Source organism: Temnothorax americanus, unplaced genomic scaffold, assembly GCF_048541705.1.
Source record: "Temnothorax americanus isolate GAGA-0224 unplaced genomic scaffold, ASM4854170v1 Scaffold95, whole genome shotgun sequence".
NCBI lineage: Eukaryota > Metazoa > Arthropoda > Insecta > Hymenoptera > Formicidae > Temnothorax > Temnothorax americanus.
Window position 1 is genome coordinate 256,172 of NW_027509818.1, and position 20,085 is coordinate 276,256.

Genomic DNA, 20,085 nt, shown 5'->3' on the forward strand with positions numbered 1-20,085 from the left:
CCCCATTCTTCGGTAAAATCAAAAATCAACCCCCTCGACGCCGTTCCATCTTCCGCTCATCCCTACCTATCTTCCGCTCGAGCAATCTCGTTGCGGGCGTATAATGGCGTCTGCAGCGTTGCTTGATCGAGTAATGATAAAAATCTACTGCGAGGTCGGTTAGAATCGTTTCTCCGAAGCCTTTCTCCTCGATTTCATGTAACAGAGACGGCTGCGGATAGCGGGATCACATTAAAGATCTGACGAACGATATAGCTAAAAAAAGTATAATAAAATAAAATAAGGACATGAACCGAGCAAAGACTGAAGAGACCGTTCTGAGGTAAGAGGGATCGAAATAAAAATCTGATTTTACTCCCAAATTTAATAATGTATCCCAGAACCTTTATTATAATGTTAACTTTAGTGATACGTTTAATGTGCCGAACTAACGAAAATTTACTTTTTAATTTTGTTATCGAATTTATCGCGATCGACAAAGAATTGCGAACGAGATGTGTGTCGCCTAATCCTTTCAGTAAATTTGTCAATAAATGACTTCCGGTATCTCGGATAATGCGGCGCGTTTCAAATTATCAGCGCCAATTGTCATCCAGTAATCGAGGAGCTTTTTGCTACGCCGTGAAACGAATGTGGATGCAGACATATGCAACATGTATACGGAGCGCACATTTCGATGTTTATTCGACAACTCGATTTCCATTAGCGACAACGATATACGAAGAAATGAGCGCGGAAGAGAATCGCGTCCGCCTCTCCAACCATTTTTTTTTATATTCCTCTAACGACTTTCTGCCTGTATCGACTTACCACCGGGATCGTACTGTGTTCGAGCGTCACTTTACGAGTTCATTTCGCTCCGAACGATCTTTTATAAAAATCCAATAACAGGTCACCCAGATACCGGCCGTCCGTGCAGCATCGCGCGTGCTATCCGAGCCATCGTGTCGATTGCGTTCCGTTTTCCCCGCAAACGACCAACAAAAAGCATCTCTCGAGTTTTAAAGATTCGCGCCAAAAGATATATTAGCGCACCTGTTTCCGCGCAATAGCTAGTATTTCCCGTTTATCCATAATTTTTGTATTACCGGCGATGCGCGAACCATATCGCGCGTGCCGCTTTGATCCACCGCTCTTGCGCCAGAGAAACCTTTATTTCGATGTTATATTCTCGCGAACGAGAAGATATGTATACCTTGTATATATTATACAAGCAACAAGAGATATATATACGTACGTATAACGCGCGTCCGAAGAAATAAATTCAATTCTCCATGTTTTTCCAGATTTTCGTGGAAGATATCACTTCGAAGCATCACTCTAGCGTTCTAAGCTTTTTCTCAATTTTCTATGAATATAAAAGACAAGCACAATATAGTTCTCGATATATTCGTTAGTGTCATTGTAGCTTGTCATATATCTTTATCTATGTATGTTGGAAAAATACAGAGCTGAATCGAGCGATAGAAATTTCAAAAAGTCTAGAGTATTATATTTTCCCGTAAAGTTATTCATTTAAAATGACGATTAGCCCTTTTAAGACAATGATGTTCACGCCTATAGGTATATGTTACTGTGCAGCTTCGTTTAACGCAACGCCGCTGGGATACGAGAACCCCACATTAGTATGGCTCGTCGAACGTATTAACCCCTTTAGCTAGAATAAATAGCGGAATTGTGTCACCATCGTTTGCAGCCTTCCTTCGACAAAACCTCCGGGCGCGCAATCGGAGCGTGCCCGGGGAGCTGTGTCAACCAGGAGCAGCCGTTAGCGCCCGTCCAATCAGGACGCATAAAAATCATTAGAAGGGCGAATCCCCGAAAGCGAGTTTCGTGCCACCGACGTTAATCCGGGGGATTAAATTAATCAATCGCCGTTTGCCGATCCGGCTATGTTGGATCGGGGAGCGTCAATATTACGGCGCTATCTCGCCGCTTTTCTCTCTGAAACTCTCTCTTCGTGGACATTATCACGGTTCGTCGGGGGTGAGCGAGCCAGAATTTCCTTGTAATTAGCATTGTTTACGTATGGCGACGCCGACGCGCGGGACTCTTCGTTAATCAAATTCAACTTCGTCACCGGAAATCCAGTTGCGATGCGACCTCGAGTCACCGACCTCGTGTTAGCCCCTCGTGTTAGTTAGCCGTCAGCCTGTTATACTAGTTAGAACAATCTCCGTGTCTCTCTCCGTAGATTTCGCGAGATATCCGTCGATATCTCGTCTCGTCGAGCCTGCCTTAACGACGACAACCGTCCTGAGGTTTGACGGTTCGAACCACGGTTCGTTAGCTCGATTGCGAACGTTTATACGATAGGCGAAACTGATAGCTGATAGGTGTCTGACCTTCTGGTAAATGAGATTGCTGTATAGGGTTATGTGACATCGCTGGTCTTTAATGAACTGGCGCAAAACAAAGAGTATGAAGTATCTGACTAATTGTAACCTAGATAAAAAATTATCAGGAAATAGTCGTATTAAATTATTTCATAATCACTTATGCATTATTTAAATTATTAAATAATTTGAGCTTTAGAACGATATTCACTGCAAAACTTCCATATCTTGTCATCTTCTCTTCTCTGTTCCTTTGTCAGCATCAATCCACTTCGTTAATTACCCGAATCTCAGTGAATGTCCCCCGTGACCTCATCAGCATCGAGCTTATTCCGGAACAGACTCGGCGGAGTCAGTTAACACATTCGCGAATATAATGGACTGCTCCTCTATTTATTACCACAGCAAACCAGCTTGTGGATGATTACATGGATTATTCAAGCATGGCCGCATGATCCCCAAACATAATGCTATAAACTATTCTGCGATGTAACACTATGCGGTTTCGTTTAATAAAACTTAATGTAATAATTCGTTACAACTTTTTAACAGTTTTGACGTATCTTAAGCTTTGGTTTATGTCAAATACACACTTGGAATCAAGTGAAGAATATAACTACATAGTTGACACTAAACAAATCTTGAGGCTTACAATTAGTTTTAAGAGAAAAATCGTATTAAGGTACATTTTATCGAGACCGTTAAGTCTGTATCCCTCCACGTTACACTTGGCTATATCTTCCTTGAGGCCACTTCTATCGCGCTACTTCTATCCCGTCTGAGGTTCAAATAACGCTTCTGAGGCGGATAAATGCAACCGTGTCGTTTTAACTCAATGTCGTCTCTCGTCGCTCTAAGATAATGCAGCAACAGCCAAGTGGACGTGTGCAAGCCGCTATACGTGCTTCCTGACAGTTGAGAATTTACTTGACTGCGAGAGCGCGCGTTACGGCCACTCGAGATCCGCGCTTCTCCCCTCGACCGCGCCGACATTTGCGTATTTTACTGGCTTTACCCGGGAATTCGAGATACCGCTGTTATCGCGAAAGGGATCTCCCTTCACAAGGGCTATACCTTCCTCGGACCGCTAACGTTTTCGGGCCGGACTCTGGCCAAAGCAAATTTAGTCTTTTGCCCGCCCATCTTTCCCGCCCAACCTGCACACGATGCACTTTGACTACATCAGCACGTTTGTCAAACCGAACTGATTGCTGATTGATAAAATGGAAATTATTGTTGGGCAACACGGCTTTCACTTTACACCGTTAGAAAAGGAAACGATTGTACGTATGAAGATTCCAATAGGATCTTTTCGCGACTTATTTGGTCGCGTAGCGAAGTTTTAACTCGGTAAATAACGGCATTCAATTTTCTTAAAGACAAATAAGTTCTCCTCCGGCCACGAAATCCATAAATGAAGGTTATGGCACTGATTCTCCGGGGAGCATTATGTATATTTCATCGTTTAATTTCATCCCTCGGAGTTTCCGGCAGCGTGAAAATATGCAGGCTCAACTCCCGCTCGCGAATGCATCGGCAAGGCAAACACGACGCCGCGTAACATCGGACCGTAACTCTAAATGATTTTTGTTTGAGTAATAGAATGAGTAGCTCATGGCAATATAATCATTGCAAACTTGGCAATTTTCGCGCGGAGACACCAGCTCCTCTCCATTCTGACTCGGGAGAGAATTTTCCGAGAAGCGAGTCTCGGTGGATTTCCGCGTTGGATGTTGAGTAACGTTGGGAAAATTCATTATTTCTCCGGTGTTACGTGAAATTTCGTGGAGGAAAAGGGCCCGCCGCATTCCGCGGGGGGGAATCCTTCGCGAAAGCAATTTGCATAAAACAATCAATAAGACAAGACTGATACACGCGCGTCCCGAATTTCAGCTCGTGACGACGCGCCTCGATTTATCACGCGACCAGTCGCCTCACGCGCAATTTTTTACGCCGTCCCTTTCTCATCTAAACGCGAATACCTCTTCGACGTGTTCCACGATTACATATAAAAATACATATGGAAGATATCGTAAATACGTAAACTTCAACGCGACGATCGTTATATTCCAAGTCCTCCTTCTTTATTAATAAGTGACATCGAGTAAAACGGTACGCGCCGCGGATATTTTATACAGAACGATGAAAGAAACGTCGATCGTCACAGCCGATAATAGAATGACAGTAAATAAATAATGCCTTTTACAACGAGCTCGTACGATGATACGAAAATGGAATCGGGGCTATCGTAAAATATTTTTCGCGCCAGTCTGTTTTTGCATGCCATATCTCGTTTGACCTCGACTTCGAAAGCGAGTTTTATTCATTTATTATGCGGTAGGTCAGATAGAAATAATAAATGGAATATCTGATGGCGCAAATAGAACTCCCTTTTGAGACACATCGGGCGTTCGATTGCGATGCTCGATCTGTGAAAAATGATAGAGAGAGAGAGAGAGAGAGGGAGGGAGAGGGAGAAGGGGAGGGAGGGGGAGAGAGAGAGAGAGAGAGAGAGAGAGAGAGAGAGAGAGAGAGAGAGAGAGAGAGAGAGAGAGAGAGAGAGAGAGAGAGAGAGAGAGAGAGAGAGAGAGAGAGAGAGAGAGAGAGAAGGTTGTGTGTATGTATGTGTGAGAAGGAGGGGTGTAAAACGGCACGTGCAAAGTTTCGCGCTCTCTGGATTTGGAAGACCTTTTGAGAAACGTAAATATACTTTACTACTTTACGTCGCGATAGTAGATCTCTATTTTTACGGAATAATTATTTCGACCGCGAGTGAACCGCAAAATGGGTCGCGCGTTGACTCGAATATCGAGTTGTACTACTCGTGTGGCTAGTGATGAGCCCATGAAATCAAGAGACACGGTAGTGTCTCGCGCCAAGTACACGCGGAGCGAGACCGACCGTGACTCTTTTACGCGACGCGACGGGTTGCGAGTACTCGAGATGTTGAGATCTCGATAACGAGTGAACGGATCAAGTACTAAGTAGGCTTGATCGATAGCTTGGGGTCCAATTAGGGGGGGGGGAGGTTTCTCTTATAATATCGAATTACATCAAATATAAAGTCTCGATTTGTCTTCGAACGCTATTCAATTTTTGAAAATCTTGAATATTTTGAAAAAATATATATTTTTAAATGCTCTACGTGTTATTACTTCAATCCATCCTGTCTTTTACCTTTTAATTTTCATATTTAATACTAGAACTATCGGAGATAATCTATATTTATTTCTATCGAAGAAATCTTAGAAAAAAAAAGAAAAAGAGGAAACAAATTAATAAAATTAATCATTTATGTAATTTCAATAGAAGTCAGGAAAAATTTCAGAAATTAAGTTGTTTTAAAAATGAGTAATAAATTTATTGAGTAATGTCAAATCATTTTGACCCCTTTGGTAATTCTATAATGTTAAATACTTTCGAGGAAAAATTTTCTAAACATTCGAGAGATTTCCGACAGTCAAAATTTTCAAGACTTTTTTGAAAATCTCTGGTTTCGAATAATATTCGAAGCAATTCAAATCTGTGCTTGAATAAATGTGAGAATTTTCAAAAGAAAGTCCTTAGTATGCTGGACGCGTTTAATCATTAAAGTTAAAAGCCTTTATTTTGTCACGTGACTCTGGTTGACCGAACAAAATAATCTCATATTTACGAGATGCTAATTGGACGCCTGTTTAAGCCACGTAGAAAATTGCAGTGCGCTTGCCGCGTCTCTCTTCGTGCTTATATACCCGGTCGTCGCCGCATAATTCAGCGTTTTAATATCTCGCAAAAGAATACTACGCGTAATAAATCCGTCCACTCGACGTCTTAGCCTTTTCGTTTTACATACTCTTACTGTAACTCGACTTATCTCCGGGTCAGTGGTTTACGGTATTCCCGGGAATAATAAATTTCAATCCAGCTCGCCGTTGCGCGAGCGCATCTATGATTTTCCACTCACGAGCCACGCTCGGAAAGAGCACGGAAAGTAGTTTTGCTCTCGGTGGATTAATAACTTCTCTCCCCTTCGCTTTCTCATTATGAGCGGTTACGCAGGGATCGGAACATTCAAGATTCCTTAGTATACGTCTGACAAATTAAAAGTTGCTAATTACCTTGTAATTGAACCTCGCAGCAATCTCGCTTGATCGTTTCAAAGAATCATTTAGCATTTCGTCGATATGATCTTATCGTTATCTCTGTTAATTTAGTTCCGCCAACAATAACAATAAGTGTGAGACGATACGTCACAAATGCGCGCGAGTTGCCGCGTAAATAAATCAACGCGCAATCGATTCCTCTTGCCGATATGATTTTTACAACGCCACTTTTACGAGCCGCTTTGATTTCATCGGATTATGGGATATTGAAAATCCCCAGATGATTCACTGGATTTGATATTAATCGATTGAAGTGTTACGAGTATCGTATGAAGCGCTGATTCGATTTGAGACTCGAGAATAGCACGCGCGCGCCATACATATTTATGATTAATCTGTCGCGATTATAATACGAGGGTCGTTCAATAAGTCCTTAGAAAATGAGAAAAGGAGATTATGTTTAAAAATAAAAAAAAATCTATACCTAAAATAACTTTTTTTCTATCTTTTTCTAAGGATTTATTGAACGACCCTCGTATATGCTTGAAGCAGCATCGTGAGAGTAAGTCCAACAAATCCACGACGTCTCTGTGTCTCATATTATACCATCATCCTGTAATAAATTCTAATTTAAGAGATATGAATTTAATTTCTATTATTCGATTATTACATGAAAAATATGAAATTGAAATTAAATAAAACGTATTTTCTTAAGCGATGTAAAACGCGAGTGGAGTACCTAAATTATTTATTTGATTATTTAAATGTTCTCGCAAATTCTTCGATATCGCGAAAATCGTAAATTAAACCGTTATTTCATTAAATATATAACGACGCGCATTATATGAATCGTGTTAGAATTTACGAGAACAAATAAATGACATAAACCGACGTAAACGTAAAGCCATAGCCAACATTCCGGGCGATTGTTCCGTTGATCTCATTTAAGTCTGCCGTTGAACGTGCAAGACCATCGCGCGTAATCAAAACGGCGGTGCGGCGCATATACCGCATCGTGTGAGACGGATATTTACGCGAGTGCTCACTTAAGCCTCACGTACGCGCAAACACACATCCCAGATAGGACTTGCCCGTCGTAGGATACGCGAGTAGTTTCGTCGGTCCCGGGTGCTCGACGCGAAAATTCAAAGTACGAGAGCCGGACTCGGAAAGTTTCCCGATACGCTCAAGAAGCACGAGCACGAGCGCAGAGTGCTCAGCTCCCAGCTCTCCGCGAGACGAGAAGAGAACGAAAAGTCGCCATTAATGTAACTTCGTTGCCGACCTCGTATTTATACCTTAACGCAACATCCTCCCTTGTACATGATTTTCTTACCACACGATTTATTAATAGAACACGGGGGAGTGTCATATGTCTGCAAACAGGCGCGCTTATAAACGCAGACATATCGTATACATTACCCAGATTTACAATAGAATACAAAGGAAGGGTGACGTATCTCCAAACGGATCAACCTAACGAGGACAAATGGCCTTTTATGTAACCGTCAATCAAAGAGACGATCTGTATTTTTTAGACAAAAATATCTTTTTCCCGTCGGTGTTGAAATTTCTGCGAGCGCTCCATCGATTCACCTTGCGTCGACATGGACAATTTTTTACGCTATACCTGGTGGTTTTTCATGACAATTTATAATGTAGAGTGTGTGTGTGTCCGCAGGGAAATATTTTGTGCTTTCCTTTTTCTGAACGACAATTTCGTCTGTCAAAATCTCTGCGCCGCTACATTACCTCGTCAAAATGTCTATTTGCAGGAAATTATGGACGCTACATCGCGCGGGAGTCATTTTCCTCGTCGGGGGAACGATCGAAGCGGAAAGACGGTTTCTCTTGATGGCTCAGACGTCTAGTGAACTCAAGGTCGTCAGATCCCATATAGCTACGTCCTTTCCGTGTCTTTACCCCGTCGCCATCGTTTTTACAGCCCTCCCGACCCTCTACCCTCGCTCGACCTTCAGTGTGACAGATATTCAATCCCGTGCCGGATAATGAGTTTTCCGCGATGCTTTATACGTCTTTCGTGGAAATCAGAAGGATACTCTCGGTTCACTAAACTTCGTTATCTAGTGGCCTTCTGTTTATCGTTACGAGAATGTACAAAAATTTTGATAATTAAATCAAAAAGATATCAAAAAGAAGCTGCAGAAGATGGTTTCTCTTGAGATTTTTATCAAGAAAAAATCTAAATTGGTCAAAAAATCCAGAAACAAGAAACAACTAAAAGCCAGAAAAAAGGAACAACTAAAAACAACAACAACATAGTTAACATAACTAAAAAGTTGCAAACCTTAGAAATAATTTTGATCAAAGAAAAATCTAAATTGGCCAGAAATAAAAACTGACTAAATGCGTAGTTAACATGCTAAAAAGTTGACAATCTTAGAAATAATTTTGATCAATTAGTAATGATAAACATATCCAAGTTATCAAATAGGAATTGGCCATTGTCGACGGCGAATCTTCCGTGTGACTCTATGCGTTTCACCAAAGTGAGGAAGGGTGGTCGCGTCATGGCCTGACGTTATCTACTGCTCGAGAAGTCCGTCGACATCCTGAAAGACCATCAGAAATGGCACATTCGACGACGGCGGCGGCCATGTGTGAAAATGAATCAACACCTCGAATACGTGGGCCGACGTGGGTGCAGCTATCGAAATGCGATATCTCCCCTTGATACACGCAACCCCTTCGCGAATTCGAGGTTGCATGTAGAAATAGACGGGTCGACAGCGGTAAATGAATCCATCGGATGCGGAAAGATGTGTGCACCGGTGGTTCCCTCACAACACCAGACTTCTAATGCATATTTTGTTTCGAGCTTCGTCGAAATGCATTCATCCACGTGACGTTCGTTTTATAATTGCACAAAAATTTACAGATCCTCTCGGATGAAAAGCTATATTATATCATTAGGTGAAAAAGATCACTTCACATTGTAATGTTTCATTGTACATTTTTGGTTGGTTTATTACTCAAGATTCCATTTCCGCAACGCCAACAGATGTATCTTCGTTATATATTTTTCGTTTCACATAATATTGAAATTCAGTACAATTTATCGCGCCTGTAATAATACGTAAACTGAAAACCAACACTGAGAACCGTAATTCAATGTGCCAATTATTATACGTTAAAGAACGTCTCGTGCAACCGAGCATCTTCTTTTGAGGAGCGTTAAAGCGCCTCAGACAGCCCTGCCTTGTTTCGGTCGACGGCAAAGGAGACTCTCGGCTCTCGGCCGGCATCTGCGCCGAAAGTGAATTCCGCGTCCGTAGTAATGAGGTCACGGCGTCCCATTATGTATGCAAGGAAAACCAAAGCAGGAGAGGGTTTCGTTAAGTCGGCCTTCGAGATAAGAAGCTGGAAGAGTTTGCACTTTCGGAATTAATTCGCATAATCCGACGCGCCTTCTCCCGCGTCTATCTCCCGGCTGCTGGGCTGGCCGGTCTTGCACGACGGACTCTCCGCTCGCTCTTCTCGCTTCTCGCTCCGTAAGCACGCGTTACAGCTTAACCGAGTTTGCATCTGATCGCGACCGAGATAAGTGCACCTCTCGTGCATCTCGCCGGCGAAACAACCGGAAACTTTTAAGACTCGAACAAAAAACACGATGGCCATCCTCTTTCTCTCTTTCACCCTCTCCCTCTCCCCCTCTTCTCCCCTTTCTCCCTTCCTTTCTCAATAGAAATTGAATAATATAAAATAGAACGAGTACTTTCACTTTTACTGGCTGAAAGAAACGCTCCGAGAAACTATGAATAAAAATGTTAAGCTCTAATGACACAATTCAACAAATAATAACTGCACTCGAGCCTTTTCCTTGTAAATTGTAAATTTTTTATGTTGGCTTCTAAAATGCTCGGTCATGCTCGGTTAAAATTTAAAGAAATTTCATGCTAAAGTTATAATAAAGGATATTTTAATATGGTTTACCAGCTACAGTTGTAGCATCTAATTAAGTACATTATATATTAAAACTTTCAATTGCCAGAAAAAATTAGTTAAAAAAACTAAGATCATCAAGATTTTTATGGTTTAATATTATTTTGAGTATATTATATGGCAGGAATATCGTAAGTTAAATCATTGAGGATTACGGTCAATTTTTACTACGATGTAATAAAATTAATTTTTTCTACAGTAATAATATAATCAATTTAATCAAGAAAATCTTATTACTCTATTCTTCGCTTCAAATATCTTTTAAAGATTTTGACAATGTAATTTAATTTTGAACAGCTAAGACATTTTTAGCACATCACTACAACAAAGCATAATAAACTACGTAAAAATAGCCTTTTTATAAATTATCTTTTAGTTTCTCAAGGTGATATATTTCTGAGTCCTGCAAAACGAACATTTTTCAAGCAAAAATCATCGAGCATGAAAAGACTATATACTACAAAGTATGAGTGTTTTTTTCTTTGCTTTTTTTCAATCATGTATTTAAAAAATTTACTCGTGCTTAAAGTTAGTTTTTTTTTAAATAACAAAGCATGATAAACTACGTTAAAAAATAGCCTTTTTATTTTAACTTTCAGTTTTTCAAATTTGTGACATATTTCTGCGAAACGAGTATTTTTCAATCCGAAAATTCATGTCGAGCATAAAAAGAACTACAAAGTACTTTAAGAGTGTGTTTCTTTCTTTGGTTTCTTTTTTAAATTATGTATTTAAAAAATTAAGCCCGATTCTCGAATTATTATTCATTACGAATAACACGATTTAATGGATGATATCCAACTCACGATTATTTTTCTGCAGTTTCTGCAATGTATATTTTTTGCAGTCGAAAATTGCGTTGAACGTTTTATCAGAGCTTTTTTTCGCTTTTTAGTCACGCTACACAAGAAACAATCCGATATTCAAAAAATATTAAACAACGCCATATAATATTCGAGATCATGGCGTTATTTCCACCATTTTCCTCCCATCCACATTGATATTTTTCGCTCAGCACGGCGGCTGTTTAAACATGTTCTCGGATCATTTTGATGTGTATACTCTATATGCATCAAAATATCACAGTAGGTAATATCGCGCGCGCGCGCGCGCGGAAACAAAAATTCAATATAGTGTATGTTATTATATGTATGAGAAATCTGTAATGATATTACGTATATACAAAAATATACAAATGTTGTAAATATATGTTACAGACATTCGAATGTAACAGCAGGGTATGGTTTTCATTTTTCATAGGTACTTGTACAAAATAATAAAATTCTGAAAGAATTTTATCAAGAAAATTTTGTCGTAAATTGATATTTATCAATTCAGAAGACTCTATCTTGCGCCTTAATTCATCGCATGTTGTTCCGTTAAAGTATAACGCCGTTTATTATAAAGTGCTCTACACTGTTAAATTTATAGTGCCAAACTATACTCAATTTAAGGGGACTAGGCAAGGTTGAAAATGCAAAAATTGGCTCGTGTTTAATGGTTTATAACAAGGCCGCGAATGAATATAAAACTTTTTTATTGTTTAGGGTATTAATTATAACATTATAAAATAAAAAAATCCATAGAAAGTCGTTCCCAGATCAATAATATCGGCGTCCCAATGTAATAAGGAAAACTGTCGAATCCACGGTTTTACCACGATTCCAGTCGAACGGATAAAGATTTTGGCAAATTCTAAGAATATTTCTTCTCCTTAGGCTTCTCTCTATCGATTATACCTAAAAAATTAAAAATAAAAATAAAATTAACAAAATGGCGTTCAAAAAACAAAAAATTTGTAAAAATTCGAGTTATTTGTTATTATAAAATTGTAGCAATATTTTTTTTCAATCTGATTTTAGGTATAATTCATGCGTCATAGTGTTTTACAATTCCTGTATAAATTTCAAGTTGATATCTCTATCGGTTCTCGAGATATCGTGGTAAAATCATCAAAAAATGTAGTTTCGAGAAAATCGCATTCAAAGTTTCGGTACAATATTTATGTTAGAACGGTCGTACTCACGCGGTTCAAAAATTTCCTCTTCGACGCAGTGAATGGCCCCGGATTATCGTCCAATTTCTCGTAATTTTTATTCACTATCTGATTGCCTTGGAAGCGTTTTTTACGCGGTCGCCCTGGACGGACATACGGCGCCGATTTCTTTTTTCCGCTCTCTGACGAAGACATTTTTGTAATAAAGCGATTGTAATACGACAAACTTTCAATACATTAGCACAACCTCTCTGGGAGTCGATTATGTATAAACTTTAAACGAGGTAAAAATTAAAAACAAAATAATAAACAGAATAGAGCATGTAAGCCGAGATAGATGTGCGTGTTTATTATTCTTTGTGTCAACCGCAATATATACAATTATTAGAAACAGAAACGTTTCGACTTTATTATTAGGTCGTCTTTAATGCGTCGTTACAAATTGAAACTTAATTCTACATATTGCATAAAGAACGTTAGAAATTAGAATAATGCTCAGACCGTTTGGTCGGGACCAACCGCGCGAATATCTGCGTTCGGCCGGCCGCGCGCCACATTACGTTTTACGCTCTCCTGACCTCAATTTTGCGAATTTTTCAAAAAAAAAAAAACGGGAAGATATTTCTAAAGAATCACAGTATCGGAATATGCAAAAAACCGAAAATCGATTTTTTCAAAATTTTAACCTTGCCTAGTCCCCTTAATTCATTTTTAATCATTTTCCTATATGTAGATCGCTACTGCTTTTACTCAATATGTCGTTAATTTAACCAGAACAATGTTAATTTAACAAAAGCAATGGAGTTAAAATAATACTGTTTTGTGTTAAAATAATAAATTTCGGCACACACACACACACACACACACACACACACACACACACACACACACACACACACACACACACACACACACACACACACACACACACACACACACACACACACACACACACACACACACACACACACACACACACACACACACACGCACACACACACGCACACACACACGCACACACACACGCACACACACACGCACACACACACGCACACACACACGCACACACACACGCACGCACACACGCACGCACACACACCCACACGCGCGCGCGCGCGCGGTAGTTAAAAATTACAAGTTGTTATTTGACTCAAGGTATTGGTATAAATTTCAACCTTTAATATTCACCAGTGTATGTCCATAATCAAACCTGATGTGAAATCACATTACAGATATTGTTCAGTTAGTGATTCGATCGCCGAACAATATGATCTCTTTCTAGCAAGTGTTCGCGAGATAGTCGCTTGCGAAACAACCTCTAAAACCGACGCCTTCGAGTGCTCCTCTGAAATATTCCGTATAAGCAACTCGCTCTTCACCGGCCGTACATCCCCGAAATTATATGCATGCATCTCCGCTGCGATCAGACGTTTCGCAAATTAGCGACTTAAGTGGCTTATGAACTCGGGGGACGCGCGGGATATCGCTGCCTTGGGAGTCACTCTTGTCTCTATATTCACGGTGATAACGTTGCCGCGATGAAATCCCGACTTAGGATAATCCGACCGTGCTCTCGCGAGCGATCGATCATCGGGATTTAAACGGCGGTCTCAAGGTCCGTCCGATCCTTCATTCCGCGAATGAGCAAACAAGCCAGTGCGAAAGTTATCCTCGGTTGCTCCGGAAAGCTTTGCATTCGGACAACAACGCGGAAGCATCGATTTATATTAAAGCGTAATCGATACTGCATTAGTATTTCGTTTACTCACGATTTAGCAAATTACCGAGTTGTTCAAGCTGGCTTGATTAAAGTTTATAGCTCAACTTTCTTTAGAATTATAAATTAATAAACACTGCACAGTGTTGTCCAAGTAGATATTTTCTTTGTGCATGCACGTTAACGTTCACTTGTTATATAAGCGCAAATATATCATGCTGGAGGATTGCAAAAATAGAACATTGTTATGCCATTTTCTATTTTATTTGCTTTATAAAACTAAATTAAATTCCATAAAAGTTGATTAACAGCTAGTTGAACTCTGTTTCCATTTTAACAAAGGTAGAAAATTGATATCGATGTATTTTATTATTTAATTTACACATTGTTCGGCTGTATTATAGACAATAAAGGATATCGGAATGTGTGTGTGTAATAATATAAAAATTAAAATGTTTATTTCTCAACAAGACTTTGATGTACTGAGTGTTTCCTTTTCAAGGAAATGGCCATAAACTTAAAAGAGTGACGAACTGAATAACTAAGTGACTTTTGTTAAGTATTAACTTGTGTCTTCAGCGACGTTTCTTTAAGACGCTATATAGCGTCAGTTTTTAATCTTGTTGGATGCTGCTTATAATTTCTGTAAGGTTAAATTAAAATGAAAAAATCATATTTTTGAATTTTGTTTTAATTTTCTTTATTGCAATAACTATTCAAAATAGCACCCTTCAGCCTTACACTGAGAAAATTTTATATTAAATTTTACTATGCTGCCACACCAACTGCGGACCATCAAGACGCCCAAGTTTAAATGCTATAGTCTTATAGTAAAATTACTATGTCCATAGCATTTAATGCTACGATCATAGCATTCAATGCTATAATAATGCTATGATCGTAGCACTAAATGCTATGAACATAGTAATTTTACTATAAGACTATAGCATTTAAACTTGGGCGTCTTGATGGTCCGCAGTTGATGCGACAGCATAGTAAAATTTAATATAAAATTTTCTCCGTGTATGAAGTCATTACCATTATACAATATCAATAACGTTTATATATCTACCTAAGCGACTATTTATCACCAGCAACGAAAGATTTTAATTTCTTAATAAATAACAAACCGTTTTAACTAGAATTAAATTAATTTACAAAACATACACAATTTTCACGAGATAGAAATTAATATTTAACGTCAAGATTTTAAATAAATTGTAATCTTCAGTGAATAATGTGGAATCGAAAACCAAGTAAAGGGAGGATTTAGTCTGTAGGGAAACACGTCTTTCCTATTCCCTTTAAAGGCCACTCCGGCCCAGAACGGCACGGCAAATATTAAAAATTTTTTAAATTTAAACTTTAGGGTTTTTGATATCGTTAATCACGATTCTGAGGTCAGATTATCGAAATTTTGCACAGGAACCAGAAACGGAAACTTTTCGGAACATGTTGGTTGTATATATGCATAAATTTTACGTAAAAAAAATCCAAGATTTTAATGGAAAAATGCCGATGGCCCTCTACAGGTTAAATATCGGAACTGTGGCTAAAACCTATCAAAATTGTTGGAACTATGCAAGAGCTGTCGGGGAGTGTCGAAAATAACCGCGAAACAAGCCAGCACTCCTTAGGTATCTTGAAGGTAAGGTGCCAACTCTGAGAATAAAAAACTGTTAAAAAATATTTAAAAGCCGGAACTGTGATCGAAATTTACCGGGGTCTTCAGAACTATCGCAGAACTGTACGAAAATGCCGAAAAGTTGACCAGAACTGCCTGCCTGCACCTCCGTGTTTACTCTTGTGTGCGGTGCCAACGCGGTCACAGTAAAAATTTGTTTAAAAAATATTTAAAGGCCGGAACTCTGTTGCTAAAACCTGTAAAAACTGTTGGAACTATGCGAGAACTATCGAGAACTGTCAAAAAGTCGATCAAAACTGCTTGCGATTCATGACTTTACTCTTGTGTGCGGTGCCAGCGGTCACAGTAAAAAATTGTTAGAAAAATATTTAGAGGCCAGAACTGTTGCTAAAACATATCAGGAACTATAGAACTCTTCGAGAACTATAGAATTCCATGATAAAAATCAATTTTTTTGAAACTTGAGGTGCCAGCGGTCAGATTAAAAAATTATTTAAAAATACTTAAAGACCAGAACTATCGCTAAAACCTATCAGGAACTATAGACCTCTTCAAGAACTATAGAATTCCGTGATAAAAATAAATATTTTCAAAATTTGAGGTGCCACGGGAAGTTAGCACCTAATTTTTTTAAATCGTTATATTTTTATCTGAATCGACAGAACTATTTATGAAATACATCAGAAACTGTAGAACTATTGTGGGTGCAAATGGAACTCTTAATAAAATTTCCGATTTTTAAAAATGAGGTGCCAACTTCACAGACACGAGATAGGACGATTTTGCTGCTGAATATGCTGAATCCGTTGACTATGCCGGGCCGCTTTTTCGCGACGACAGAAGGTGAAAATGAACACGACGCTTCTCTGCGGTGCGTATTAGTGGCAAATGCTTCCGTCGAAAGTTTCAATATGTGCAGCCGAAAAGAGAATAAATCTTCCATTAGTTCGCGACATTCGAAGCAATTGAATTACTTTCGAACGCTCGCGAGTCACGGAATGCAACGATCGCACTCGGGGAGAACGTTCGCAAATGTATCACGGACGCGGGCGCGCTTTACGGTACTAATCTGGCACAAAACGAACGTCAAATCGAGGCTGCGGTCAGCCGACAACGTTGAACGAACTGGAACCATCGAGATGGGAGCTTGACGATAACGGATTAATCGAGATTTCATTGCTCGCCGGACGCGACCAGGTGCACGAGCCAGGTTCACGACGTACAATATACGTGCATACCTGCACGCATATACAATATATGTATAATACATACGTCGCGATCGCAAAGTCGTCGTTTGCACGTATCACCCACGCGGCCGTACGCACCGTTGTGTGCGTGGATTTATGCGCATGACGCACGGCGGTGTGGCGTATATTATAGCCGTTGTCGCTGACCCAGATACATGGGCCACGTCCAGCAATATCGAGCCGCGGTACACGGGCGGGCTGGAGGCTGCACGTGACGCGTGACCAGAATCGATCGGAAACTCTGCGGATTACGATCGCGATCACGACCGGATGGACGTACTTGTACAAGACGCAGGTATTCGCGACGCGAGTCGCGCGTCCCTCCTTAACGTCATTTATTTTCCATATTGACGGACGGAAAACGCGGCGGGGGACTTTCCCCTTGGAAAACGCGCGTGACAATTGCGCGATGATGACGGACAATCTCTCCTTTTATCAGAAGCGCTCCGACGTACACACTTTGATATATTATATTAAATATTAAATTATACGTAGCGAGAAGTAAATGATGCATTACAGATCTCAGATTAAAATTTCCTTGATTAAAACGCGATGATTGGCATGTTTAGCACATTATTTGCTCCGCACGCTCACGTTCCATTCCTTCACAGTAAAATTCCCTGTAAAATTTCCGGCTCGCGCGGCTCCTCGCGTTTAATCGCGCTGAATTAAAAAGGATTTCGCTCGCGTATGCAATATTCCCTCTGAGATGAAAATAGCCCCGGGATGATAGCCTAGCGTGAGGTTGATAACCCGATCTATGACGTCGATCGGTTTAAAAGCGTGCGTGATGGATAGGCAAATTCCTCGCAAGAGTAGTAGATATTACGATGGGCGAGGTACGGGTGCGCCGATCCGTCGTCGCCGCGCCGCCGCGCCGCGACCATTGGGCCGCGCGATCGGCAGCCATGAATCGCGTTATTCGTTAAATCTTCGAACGTAATGCGTTCCGCGGGATTTCATCCAATCCCGCGCGTCTTCCACACGATCAAAATTAATATCTAATTTCCGCTGACTAATTTATGTGACTCCGAACGTGCGAAGAAGTGGGCAGTAATAGGACGCCTGCCGTTCCACCGCATTTTCTCGATTGAAATTGCTAAGAATCAAATATCGAGGGACTTATTAAAATATTAAAATATTAAAATTAAATGACTAATTAAAATCTAAAATCTTTATTAGACTTAATTCATCGTGTAATTAGTTTGGATTTTTAACGAAAAGTAGATCTTACTCTCTCCCTCTGATGAGTCCTGCATGTATGACAAAATTCTAAAAAATTTGATTATCAGTTCCATGATCCATGGCCCAAAGAAAACCACGATAACCGTTGGAAAGTCCACTGCAATATAATCAAATCGACACAATTCGTTATTTTATTCCTGTTTGAAGAATTTCAATCGTGGCGCACTGTATGATACACCGCGAGATTGAGCTTGTTGCTACGATTACATCACGAGCGCATTGATACGCTCCGTTGGAGCGACCGCATCACGTGAAACCTTCGACGTCGACGGCACAACTTTTAATCCCGATATATAGCGAGCGCTACGGACCGGAAATAAGCGGCGGTTAATCCATCAAGTAACGGGATCCCCGCCCCGCCCTCGCCCTGCCTACGCCAGCAGGCAAATCGCGTTAACGCGTTAGCTGATGGCCTAATCATATCCAAGCTCGGGCTAAACCAGCCCAAAACTCTTCATCGAGTTATCCCGGGAGCAGTCACCGGATGCGTAGACAAATTTCTCAACGTGGAATTTTGGCGGGTGAGCGCGTAATCGATTTTCTCTCTCTGTCTCTCTCTCTCTCTCTCTCTCTCTCTCTCTCTCTCTCTCTCTCTCTCTCTCTCTCTCTCTCTCTCTCTCGATGTGCTATCGGTTCGGAAAAAAGTTTCGCAGGCGCGCAAGCGGATGCCCCAGTTCGTCATTATGACCCGCTGCCTCATGTAATTTATGAGATTCCACTTTTGAAAGCTTTATCGTGTTGGCAAGTCGGGGGCGAGATGACGACCTGGAGGGGAAGGGAAAGATACGGCCATCCTTGCCCACTCAGGAGCCACCGCGTTTGAGCTGAATTTTTCATTACCAGAGTTATTATAAGAGAGACCTCACCTCTTTTAGCAATGGGCTTCATCGGATACCTGTAAACACCTTAGAGGAAAAGCCAATATAACAGAAAGCTGGGAATATTTAAAATTCACAGCGAAAATTATGTTTGCAGATATCTCTGTAAACACGTGTTTGTCAAGATTCTTCAGCGGAAGCAATAGAAATCGCTTCTCTCGTTGAACAAAGACCATTCGCGATTTCCATTAAAAACATCCTCGCATATCATCTTTTGTCCGTTATAGTTTCAAATGTCACCGTTAAGAATCCCTTTGCCGCCGAAACAAAGCCCCTTTTAATAAGATCGTTTATCATTGCACGCGCGTTTGCCTGCATAATGACGTGGCAGTTGCGGTATCCTGACGAGCTCATTAACTAAGTGTTCTGCCGATAGTTGTTTAAAGGGAGTAGTACCAATTATTCGGAGCCATTTGAATACAAAAGCCGACGGAGCCTTGCCTATACGTAAATCATTAATAAGTGGGCAAGAGGGAGAAGGCAAATTATGCAATTTCGCTGCGGCAAAATGCAAGCTCGCGTACCACGTACATTCGATTATCTTTGGATAACGAGCCGCTAAGAAAGCTTTTTCGTTTGCTCGCTTTTGAAACTGCTGCTACTGACGCATAATTACGCGACGTTACTTCCTAGAATAACTAGCGGTGAGATGGACACGCAAAATCAAAAGAATATAATTAATTGTATATAATTTTTACATTGAATCGTATTCCAGTATGGCTCGCTAAGATATGCCGATAACCGAGCTAACAGTTTTGCCAATCATGTAACGTATCTGCTAGAACAGATCGAGGTGGATCGAGAGAAGGACGAAGAGTGAAGGGGGAAGGGGAAAGCCAGAGAAATTAGGTCAATCAGTCTAAACCTATGAAGCAGGTGGGGTATCGATTTAACCGGTGATCGATACCATTGGGCAATTAATTATGGATTTAATCGATGATCAATGCTGCCAGGTAATTAATTATGGATTTAA

General features: G+C 40.3%; 1 protein-coding gene and 1 long non-coding RNA gene across 5 annotated transcripts in view; both read right to left on the minus strand.

Annotated features, from left to right (window-relative positions):
- The window catches only part of LOC143908434 (uncharacterized), a 279,285-nt gene that overhangs the window by 97,966 nt on the left and 161,234 nt on the right, over nt 1–20,085 (minus strand). The gene's annotated exons all lie outside the window — the stretch shown is intronic.
- Nucleotides 11,905–13,084, minus strand: LOC143908432 (uncharacterized). The gene is made up of 2 exons (XR_013260141.1): nt 12,411–13,084; nt 11,905–12,123 (listed from the first exon to the last, which is right to left on the minus strand). It is a non-coding gene; the product is annotated as an uncharacterized LOC143908432 (long non-coding RNA).